Genomic DNA, 12,286 nt, shown 5'->3' on the forward strand with positions numbered 1-12,286 from the left:
AATATTTTATTATCCCATAATTAAAAAATACATATATTGGACACACTTTAGATTGGAGAGCCATCAAGCCTTTCCCTCCATTACTTAAATACATCTTGTCTATATTTTGAAGCTGATGAATCTTCATTTAACGTGTTTTCTCAGGAAAGAGGCCCCTGAAGAAGTAAAATGCATGAATTTGAAGTAGCCAACAGACTTGATGGGGTAGATGGGGCACTTCTAAGTATCACCTGAAGAAGAGGTGCTGGAATTCATTAGAAAAAACAGAGTTTAACAGGGAAGTATAAATATTTAGCAGAACTAAATTGCAATTCTGCTAAATATTTATACTTTTCTATTAAACCTCTATAAATTGATTTATATTCAATTCAATTGATTTATATCGATTTATATATTGATCCAGTCATTACCTTACCTGGCCATTCACAATATGGGTGCCTACAGATGTGTCAGATAGTAAGGATAAAGCAAAAAAAAAATTAAAACGGTCTCTGCCTCCATAGATGAGCAAGGTCTCTCACACAAAAAATGCTCTTTAGCCAGAAGATTACCAGATGAAGGACATTTAGAATACTGTCTTCACTGTTGAAATACATAGTTTTAAATCCAGAAAACAATATAATATAAAAAGCTAATAATAACTATGCTAACTAATACTTTTTAAACACCTACTAGCTATCAAAAGTAGTGCTAACTGCTTTTCATAGATTATTTCTCAGGAATTGCTTAGGAGAGGTAATATTATTGTCACTATTTTTGCTGATAGAAAAACTTAGGTTCATTGAGGTTAAGTTCAAAGTCACACAAGAATTACAACAGCTTGGATGTTAATGCAAGTTTTCTCGTGGGACTATTCCCAAATCCATTGAAGACTGTACAAAGAAAATACATTTGCTTGGCTTTATAAAAAGAAAACATATTAATCATCCAACATGGAGCCTCACCAAGGATCAGAGCAAAAGTTTCCTTACCTTGTGAGGTAATGGGATTGACATTACAAAGAATAAAAAAAAAAGAAATTATTATCATTTTTTGCATGTATTTTTCAGGAGTTGAGTTACTTCCAAATTATAGGTCACAGAACCAAATACAACTTTACAATATATATGTGTCCCACAACTTTAAAGACAAAAATGTGAAGTCAACAGCAAAGTTTTTATTATTCCACTCTTCCCTTTCTGCACCTCTATTCTGGTGTCAGTATTATTTTCTGTTTTAAGAAGGGAAAATCATACAATGCAGGCTGGTCCAGGAACCTTAGCAAGAAAGGCAAACGTATTCAGTACTGAATCCTGGTAAATAGACAAGAGTAGAACATTCTAGAACAAGTTTAATCATAACAATCTCCAAGCTAAAGTGACTATAATGTCTAAGACTGTAAGAGTGCACTCGATTGGGAGGACATTGGTTATTCCAGGCATAATTCATTGCATCATGTATATTCTTCAAACTCTGCTTCATAAACTGGGATAGAACAAAGCAAGTGCATGGAAGACAAATGTTCCCCAAGGGAATTTTATACTTTTCATTTTCAGTATACAATAGATATGGACAGGGTGATATTCTTTGACTATAGTGCTGGGCTTATATCTACTTTACTAATTGCAATGTGTGCTTGCATAGTTAGATGTTTGCTCAATCAGTACACCTGCCCAACATCCCTGAATGACACAATATTTGTTCTAAACCAATATTGTAAGTAACAAAATTGCATTTACAGCTAATAATTCCTGGCCCAAAGCCACATTGTTCTAGTTCAATTGTTCAAAGATATGTCCTGACATCATTATTTTTTTGTTTGAAATGTTTGCTTGTTTTTGTTCTCTAGGTAATCATAATGTTCTATTCTGTTTAAAGATCTCAGGTTAAGACAATAAAGAAAAAAATATATATTTTTTTCTTTTTTATTATACTTTTAAGTTTTAGGGTACATGTGCACATTGTGCAGGTTAGTTACATATGTATACATGTGCCACGCTGGTGCACTGCACCCACTAACTCGTCATCTAGCATTAGGTATATCTCCCAATGCTATCCCTCCCCCCTCCCCCCACCCCACAACAGACACTTGTCAAAAGAAGACATTTATGCAGCCAAAAAACATATGAAAAAATGCTCATCATCACTCGCCATCAGAGAAATGCAAATCAAAACCACAATGAGATACCATCTCACACCAGTTAGAATGGCGATCATTAAAAAGTCAGGAAACAACAGGTGCTGGAGAGGATGTGGAGAAATAGGAATGCTTTTACACTGTTGGTGGGACTGTAAACTAGCTCAACCATTGTGGAAGTCAGTGTGGTGATTCCTCAGGGATCTAGAACTGGAAATACCATTTGACCCAGCCATCCCATTACTGGGTATATACCCAAAGGACTATAAATCATGCTGCTATAAAGAAAAATATATTTTAAAGTTATTTAGGTAAAAACTAATTTTCTTTTTTCTTTCTTTTTTTGTTTTTGTTTTTGAGATGGAGTCTCACTCTGTTGCCCAGACTGGAGTGCAGTGGCGCGATCTCGGCTCACTGCAAGCTATGCCTCCCAGGGTATGCTATTCTCCTGCCTCAGCCTCCCGAGTAGCTGGGACTACAGATGCCTGCAACCACGCCCGGCTAATTTTTTGTATTTTTAGTGGAGATGGGGTTTCACCATGTTAGCCACGATGGTCTCAGTCTCTTGATCTCATGATCTGCCTGCCTTGGGATAAAACTAATTTTCTATTGCTTGAGGATCTACAGTTTACAGGGCAAACTGACCACATATATGGTCGATCCTCATTCACAAACTGTATGTGCGAATTTGTCTACTCCCTAAAATTTATTTGTAACCTGAAAATAAATAATTGCAGCACTTTCACAGTCATTCATAGATGTGCATGCTCAACGCGGTGAAAAGTTTGGGTGGCCCAACATCAAGTTCTCAGCTGTGGTAGAAAAAGGTGATGCTTTGCTTTCCTGTTTTATCTTTTCTAATAAAAACATGTCCTTTTTCACAGCATATTTAGAGCTACATTTTTCACCTGATTGAGTTTTTTCTTGGTGAATTCACTGTTTAAATGGTCCCCTAGTATAGTGCTGAACTGCTGTCTAGTGTTCTTAAGCACAAGAAGTTTTGATGTGCCTTCTGGAGAAAATGTGTGTGTTAGATATTCTTTGTTCAAGCGTGAGCTGTAGTAATCATTGAATCTGAGTTCAATGTTAATGAATCACAATCCATATTGAAGAAGGTGTCTTTAAACAGAAACAAACATAAAACAAGGTTATTTATAGATTGATTGATGAAAATATTGTGAACAGAGGCTCACAGTAACGTGTCTCTATAATTCTTCTGGGAGTAATGGCTTAGTATCCACTAATTCAGTGTCCATGGCACCTTTACAGCACATAAAGACCACAAATAATAAGAATTGACTGCATGCATCTCTCTATAGAAATCCAAGTTTTTTTAAATATAACAGATAATTATATTTTTAAAAACACATCTAAGATTATACTGGAGGCTACTTCAGTTTCCTAATATTTAATTGATAAATAATATTTTAAAAGAAAAAAGAAAACTGCACAATAGCATTCCTCAGCATAATTTGATCAAGACTATGCTCAAACGTGGAGAGATGGAGTAAAGATAGTGGAACAGAAGGCTCCACCCATTGTCCCACCTAAAAGGACACCAATTTAACAGTTATCCAAATAAGCAAAACACCTTCATAAGAATCAAACATCAAATTGAAAGCAATATCTGCTTTTAACTTTGTATCACTGAAAAAGGCACTAAAGAGGTAGAAAAAACACCCTTGAATCGCTGACACCACTCTACCACAACCCCTGACAATTGCGGGTGGTGCCCAGAGCGTCTCTGGGTGCTGGGGGAGGGAGAGCACAGAAATGTGAGGCATTGAACTCAGTGCTATCCTATTAATATTGGAGCAGAAAGGAAAACTGGATCAAATTCAGCTGACGCCCTCCCCTGGAGGGCACATTTAAATCAACCTTAGCTAGAGGGGAATTGCTGATCCCAGGGGTCCAAACTTGAGTTACCACAAACCTTGCCACCAAGGGTGAAAGGGCTCTGGGTCTCTAAGTAAACTTAAAAGGCAGTACAGATCACAAAGACTGCAACTTTTAGGTGAGTCCTAGGTCTAAACTGGGCCCAGAGACAGTGGACTGGGGGTGGGGGCTGGGGTTGGGGGCACATGACCTACTGAGACACTAGCTAGGGCAAGTAAGGACATTCTGATGTCACCCCTCCCCTAACCCTAGCTGCACAACTTGTGGCTCCAAAGAGACCCCATTCTTCTGCTTTAGAAGAGGAGAAGGAAGAGTGGGGAGGACTTTTTCTAGTATTTTGGGTACCAGATTAGCCACAGCAGAATAGGACACCAGCCAGAGCTGTGAGGCTCCTGTTCTAAGCCCTAGCTCCAAGATGACATTTCTAGATACATCCTGGGCCAGAAGAAAACCTACCACCTTGAAGGGAAGGACACAGTCTTGGCAATATCCATCACCTGCTAACTGAAGAGCCCTTGGGCCTTGAATTAAAAGCAGCAGTATCCAGGTTCTACACCAGGGGTCTTGGGTGCCCCTCTAAGACTTGCTGGCTTCAAGTACTAGGTCCATCACAGTGGGTAGAGCACCAAGCAGGTCTTTGAGGTAACTGATTCTAGGACTTGACTCTTGGATGGCATTTCTGGACTTGCCTTGGGCCAGAAGGGAGCCCACTACCCTGAATGGAAATTAGACAATATACTTCTGAATGACTAGTGGGCCAATGAAGATATTAAGAAGGAAATTGAAAAATTTCTTGAAATAAATTATAATGAAAACATAACACACCAAAACTAGTGGGCTACAACAAAAGCAGTACTAAGAATGAAGTTTATAGCTATAAGTGCCTACATTAAAAAAGAGGAGAAACTTCACATAAAAATCTAACAATGCATCTTAAAGAACTAGAAAAGCAAGAACAAACCAAATCCAAAATTAGTAGAGGAAAATAAATAATAAAGATGACAGCAGAAATAAATGACATTAAAGTAAACAATACAAAAGATCAAGGCAACAAAAAGCTGTTTTTTGAAAAGTTAAACACAATTGACAAAAATTTAACCAGACTGGCTAAGACAAAAAAGAGAGAAAATCCAAATAAATAAGATCATAAATGCAAAAGGAGACATTACAACTAATACTGGAGAAATTCAAAGGATCATTGGTAGCTACTATGAGAAACAATTTGCCAATAAATTGGAAAATCTAGGAGAAATAGACAAATTACTAAACACATACAGCCTACCAAGATTGAACCAGGAAGAAATCCAAAACCTGAACAGATCAACAACAAGTAAGTGAATTGAAGCCACAATAAAAAGTCTCCCAGTAAAGAAAAGCCCAGGACCTGATGGCTTTGCTGCTGAATTCTACCAAATATTTAAAGAAGAACTAAGACCATTCCTACCCAAACTACTCTGAAAAACAGAGAAGGTAATACTTCCAAACTCATTCTGCAAGGTCAGTATTACCTTGATACCAAAACCAGACAAATATGCATCAAAAAAAGAAAAAATCCAGGCCAAGATATCTGAAGAATATTGATGCAAAAATCCTCAACAAAATATAAGCAAACCAAATTCAACAACACATTAGAAAGATCATTCATCATGACCAAGTGGAATTTGTCCCTGGGATGCAAGGATGGTTCAACATACACAAATCAAGCAATACGACACATCATATCAACAGAATGAAGGATAAAAACCATACGATTATTTCAATTAATGGTGAAAAAGCATTTGATAAACTACATCTTTCTTTCATCATAAAAACCCTAAAAAATAGATATAGAAGGAATGTACCTCAACATAATAAAAGCCATACATCTCAGAGCCACAGATAGTATCATACTGAGTAGGGAAAAAAATTGAAGTCTTTCCTTTAAGATCTGCAACACGACAAGGATAACCACTGTCACTGCTGTTATTCAACATAGTACTGGAAGTCCCAGCTAAAGCAATAAGGCAAGAGAAAGAAAGAAAGAGTATCCAAATTGAAATGAAAGAAGTCAAATTATCCTTGTTTGCAGACTATGAAATCTTATATTTGAAAAAACCTAAAGACTTCAAAAAAAACTATTTGAACTGATAAATTTAGCAATGTTGAAAAATATAAAATTAACATAGAAAAATCAGTAGCATTTCTATATGCCAACAGTAAACAATATGAAAAAGAATTAAAAAGTAATCTTATTTACAATAGCCACACATGAGATTAAATATCTAACAAGTAACGTGAACAAAGAAGTAAAATATCTCTACAATAAAAACTATAAAACACTAATGAAATAAATTGAAGAGGACACAAGAAATGGAAAGATATTTCATGTTCATGGATTGGAAGAATAAACATTGCTAAAATGTCCATACCACCCAAAGCAATCTACAGATTCAGTGCAGTCTCTATCAAAATGTGACATTCTTCACAGAAATAGAAAAAAATTCCAAAACTTTATGGAATGAAAAAGGACTCAGAATAGCCACAGCTATCCTAAGCACAAAAGCAAAACTGGAGGAATCACATTTCCTGACTTGAAATTATACTATGGAGCTATAGTAACCCAGACACCATGATACTGGCATATAAATGAACATATAGACCATTGGAATAGAATAAAGAACCCCAAAATAAATCCACACACTTACAGTGAACTCACTTTTGACAAAGGTGTCAAGAACATACACTGAGGAAAAGACAGTCTCTTCAATTAGTGCTGCTAGGCCTATGTTTATTGCAGCACTATTTGCAATAGCAAAGACATGGAACCAACCCAAATGCCCATCACTGATAGACTGGATAAAGAAAACATGGTACATATACACCATGGAATACTATGCAGACATAAAAAGGAATGAGAATATGTTCTTTGCAGGGACACGGATGAAGCTGGAAGACATCATCCTCAGCAAACTAACACAGAAACAGAAAACCAAACAACTCATGTTCTCACTCATAAGTGGGAGTTGAACATTGAGAAGACATGGACACAGTGAGGGGAACAACACACACCAGGGCCTGTTGAGGCATAGGGAGTGAGGGGAGGGAACTTAGAGGACAGGTCAATAGGTTCAGCAAACCACCATGGCACACGTATCCTCTGTAACAAACCTGCACATTCTGCATACATATCCCAGTTTTTTTTCTTTTTAAGAAGGAATAAAGAAAAAAAATAGAGTTACCATATAAAAAATATATTAAAAATGATGCTGGGAAAACTGGATATCTATATGCAGAAGAATGAAACTATAAGCCTATCATTCACCATATTTGAAAATTGGTTAAAGACTTATATCTAAGATCTCAAACTATGAAACTACTACAAGAAAATATTGGGGAGCCGGCTGGGTGTGGTGGCTCATGCCTGTAATCCCAGCACTTTGGGAGGCCAAGGCAGGTGGATCGCCTGAGGTCAGGAGTTCGAGACCAGCCTGGCCAACATGGTGAAACCCTGTCTCTACTAAAAATACAAAAATTAGCCAGGCATGGTGGTGGGCACCTGTAATCCCAGCTATTCAGGAGGCTGAGGCAGGAGAATTTCTTGAACTCGGGAGGCAGAGGTTGCAGTGAACCGAGGTCATGCCACTGCACTCCAGCCCTCCAGCCTGGGTGACAGAGCGAGACTCTGTCTAAAATAAATAAATAAATAAATGAATTAAAAAAGAAAGAAAGAAAGAATGAAAGGAAGGAAGGAAGAGAGAAAGAAAGAAAGAAAGAAAGAAAGAAAGAAAGAAAGAAAGAAAGAAAGAAAAGAAAAGAAAAGAAAAGAAAAGAAAAGAAAAGAAAACATTGGGGAAACACTCTAAGACATTGGTCTGGGCAAAAATTTCTTGAGTAATACCCCACGAGCACAGGCAATCAAAGCACAAATGAACAAATGTGATCATATCAAGTTAAAAAGATTGTACACCAAAGTATACAATCAACAAAGTGAAGAGTCAACACATGGAATAGGAGAAAATATTTGCAAACTACTCATCTGACAAGGGCTAATCTAATAACCAGAATATATAAGGTGCTTAGATAACGTTATAGCAAAAAAAAAAAAAAAAAAAAAAAAAAAATCTAATAATCCCGTTTTAGAAAATGGGCAAAAGATTTGAGTAGACATTTCTCAAAAGAAAATATACAAATGGCAAACAGGCATATGGAAAGATATTCAAAATTATTGATCATCACACCAATAATTATTAACCATCACAATTATTAATCACTGATTTGCGGAAATGCACATCAAAACTACAATGCGGTATCATCTCACCCCAGTTAAAATGGTTTATATCCAAAAGACAAGCAATAACAAATATTGGCAAGGGTGTGGAGAAAAGAGAACCCTTGTACACTGTTGGTGAGAATATAGATTAGTACAACTATGGAGAACAGTTTGGAGGTTCCTCAAAAAACTAAAAATAGAGGTACCATATGATCCAGCAATCCCACTGCTGGGTACATACCCAAAAGAAAGGAAATCAGTATATCAAAAATATCTGCCCTCCCATGTTTTTTGTAGCACTATCCACAATAGCTTCAATTTGGAAGCAACCTAAGTGTCCATTAACAGATGAATGGATAAGGAAAATGTGATACATATACACAATGGAGTATTAATCAGCCATAAAAATGAATGAGATCCTGTCATTTGCAACAACATGGATGGGAACTGGAGGTCATTATATTAAGTGGAATAGGCCAGGCACAGAAAGACAAACATCGCATGTACTCACCTATTTCTGGGATCTAGGAATCAAAAGAATTGAACTCATGGATGTAGAGAGTAGAAGGATGGATACCAGAAACTGGGAAAGGTAGTGAGGGTTTGAGGGGGAAGTAAGGATGGCTAATGGGTAAAAAACACAAATAGTTCAAAGGAATGAATATGACCCACTATCTGATACCACTACACGGTGACTATAGTCAATAATAATTTGTTACATTAATACATTAATAACTTAATTGTACATTTTTAAATAACAAAAGAGTATAATTGGATTGTTTGTAACACAAAGGATAAATGCTTGAAGGGATGGATGATACCCCATTCTCCATGATGTGATTATTTCACATTGCATGGGTGAATCAAAACATTTCATGTACCCCATAAATACATACACCCACTATGTACCCACAAAAATTAAAAATAAAAAATTTAAGAAACAAAAATAAGTACAAAAGTGACCACTAGAAAAAAAATGCAAATCTTCCTAGATGCCTTATTTTTCTTACAAATCAAAGAGGAAAGAATATATATCTTGTAGTAAAAGGAAGATAGCAAGTATAATGCAAACAATTATAAAATGTATGGCAGACTGAGTCAAATCATATTAATCATACTAATAAATGTGAACAGCCTAACTTACCTAGTAAAAAATTTTTCAATTTATTACACAAAACAAGAAATAACTGTATGCTGTATATGTTAAACTAAATGATTTAGAAAGACCAAAGATGAATGATATAATAGCAGTAGCAATGAGAAAATAAGGGGTGCAATGCTGAAATCAGAAAGTATAGAATTTTAGCCAATGTACATCAGTTGTGACAGAGAGAGTACTTTTTAATGCTAAACACCACAAGTCACAATGAAGGTATAATGCCTACAAATCTCTAGGCACTAAACAACATATCAACCACTTTCGTGAAGCAAAAACTATAGGATATTCAATATGACATAATTAGAAATAAAATAATGAGAGGCTAATGTACCATTCTCAGTACAAAGCAGAGCAATAGGTCAATAAATAAAAAGAAGACAGAAAAACTAAAGAACATAAACAACCTACATATGGATATGTATCAAAATGTACACCCTAGAATACACAAATTCACAAAAATGATCAAACATAAAGTTCAAAATCAAAGTTCACAATAAAAAGTCAGAAAATTTTGTAAAGTAGAGATATAGTACTCTCCTATCACAATTCAATAAAATCAAAAATTATTAACAAAAAATTTTAATCTCCTATTAAACAACTCTTTGGTGACAAGGGAAAACAAAAAAGTACAGAATTTCTTTAAAAATAAATGACAAGAGAAACACTACCTATCAGAATTTATTGAATATATTTTAAGCAACGATCAGAAGAAAATTAAATACATAAAACACTTTTATTAGTAAAAATGGAAGAATATGTATAAATAAATAGCAGCTCAATAATCTAGTAAAGCAGCACACCAACATGGCACATGTATACATATGTAACAAACCTGCACATTGTGCACATGTATGCCAGAACTTAATGTATAATAAAAATATACATTAATAATAATAATAATAATCTAGTAAAGTTAAATAGCAGCTCAATAATCTAGTAAACTAACAACAAATTAAATCAGAAGAAAACATGAGAAACAAGGTTAAAAAAAGTTAAAAGCAAAAATTATTGTGGTAATAAAACAGTAAGCCAAGTCATATAAGTTATTTTTTTAAAAGTAAATACAAATATAGGCAATTTATTAGCTAACTTGATCAAGAAGAAATGAGGAAAGAGCACAAATGAACAAATTAAGAAATTATAAGGAGGAAATATGCAGTGAAACAAGAAATTAAAAATTACCAGAAAAGTCTATTTTAATTTCAGCATTAACATGAGGTAATTTAAAAATTACCACAAGGCAATTAACATGCTTATCACCTTGTTTACCTATCATTTTTATGGTCAGACATTTAAAATTAAGCGTCTTAGTTCTTTTAAAATATATAATACATTATTATTGACCATGTTAATTAATTCGATTTAATCATCCCACAGTGTGCACATATATCTAAGCATCACATTGTACCTCACGAATGTATATACATATGATTTGTCAATTAAAAATAATATTAATTTTAAAAATTACCGGGGGAGGAGCCAAGATGGCCGAATAGGAACAGCTCTAGTCCACAGCTCCCAGCGTGAGCGACGCAGAAGACGGTGATTTCTGCATTTCCATCTGAGGTACCGGGTTCATCTCACTAGGGAGTGCCAGACAGTGGGCGCAGGTCAGTGGGTGCGCGCACCGTGCGCGAGCCGAAGCAGGGCGAGGCATTGCCTCACTTGGGAAGCGCAAGGGGTCAGGGAGTTCCCTTTCCGAGTCAAAGAAAGGGGTGACGGACTCACCTGGAAAATCCGGTCGCTCCCACCCGAAAACTGCGCTTTTCCGACAGGCTTAAAAAACGGCGCATCACGAGATTATATCCCCCACCTGGCTGGGAGGGTCCTACGCCCACGGAGTCTCGCTGATTGCTAGCACAGCAGTCTGAGATCAAACTGCAAGGCGGCAGCGAGGCTGGGGGAGGGGCGCCCGCCATTGCCCAGGCTTGATTAGGTAAACAAAGCAGCCTGGAAGCTCCAACTGGGCGGAGCCCACCACAGCTCAAGGAGGCCTGCCTGCCTCTGTAGGCTCCACCTCTGGGGGCAGGGCACAGACAAACAAAAAGACAGCAGTAACCTCTGCAGACTTAAATGTCCCTGTCTGACAGCTTTGAAGAGAGCAGTGGTTCTCCCAGTACGCAGCTGGAGATCTGAGAATGGGCAGACTGCCTCCTCAAGTGGGTCCCTGACCCCTGACCCCTGAGCAGCCTAACTGGGAGGCACCCCCCAGCAGGGGCACAGTGACACCTCACAGGGCCGGGTATTCCAACAGACCTGCAGCTGAGGGTCCTGTCTGTTAGAAGGAAAACTAACAAACAGAAAGGACATCCACACCAAAAACCCATCTGTACATCACCATCATCAAAGACCAAAAGTAGATAAAACCACAAAGATGGGGAAAAAACAGAACAGAAAAACTGGAAACTCTAAACAGCAGAGTGCCTCTCCTCCTCCAAAGGAACGCCGTTCCTCACCAGCAACAGAACAAAGCTGGATGGAGAATGACTTCGACGAGCTGAGAGAAGAAGGCTTCAGACGATCAAATTACTCTGAGCTACGGGAGGACATTCAAACCAAAGGCAAAGAAGTTGAAAACTTGAAAAAAAATTAGAAGAATGTATAACTAGAATAACCAATACAGAGAAGTGCTTAAAGGAGCTGATGGAGCTGAAAACCAAGGCTCGAGAACTACGTGAAGAATGCAGAAGCCTCAGGAGCCGATGCGATCAACTGGAAGAAAGGGTATCAGCGATGGAAGATGAATGAATGAAATGAAGCGAGAAGGGAAGTTTAGAGAAAAAAGAATAAAAAGAAATGAGCAAAGCCTCCAAGAAATATGGGACTATGTGAAAAGACCAAATCTACGTCTGACTGGTGTACCTGA

General features: G+C 36.9%; 1 long non-coding RNA gene across 1 annotated transcript in view; it reads right to left on the bottom strand.

Moving 5' to 3' along the window:
* The window catches only part of LOC129135446 (uncharacterized), a 34,123-nt gene continuing 21,837 nt past the window's right edge, over positions 1–12,286 (bottom strand). The window contains exon 3 of the long non-coding RNA XR_008536275.2: positions 1–155. This is a non-coding gene — a long non-coding RNA (uncharacterized LOC129135446). The remainder of the gene's footprint in view (positions 156–12,286) is intronic.

Source organism: Pan troglodytes, chromosome 6 (assembly GCF_028858775.2).
Source record: "Pan troglodytes isolate AG18354 chromosome 6, NHGRI_mPanTro3-v2.0_pri, whole genome shotgun sequence".
Classification (NCBI taxonomy): Eukaryota; Metazoa; Chordata; class Mammalia; order Primates; family Hominidae; genus Pan; species Pan troglodytes.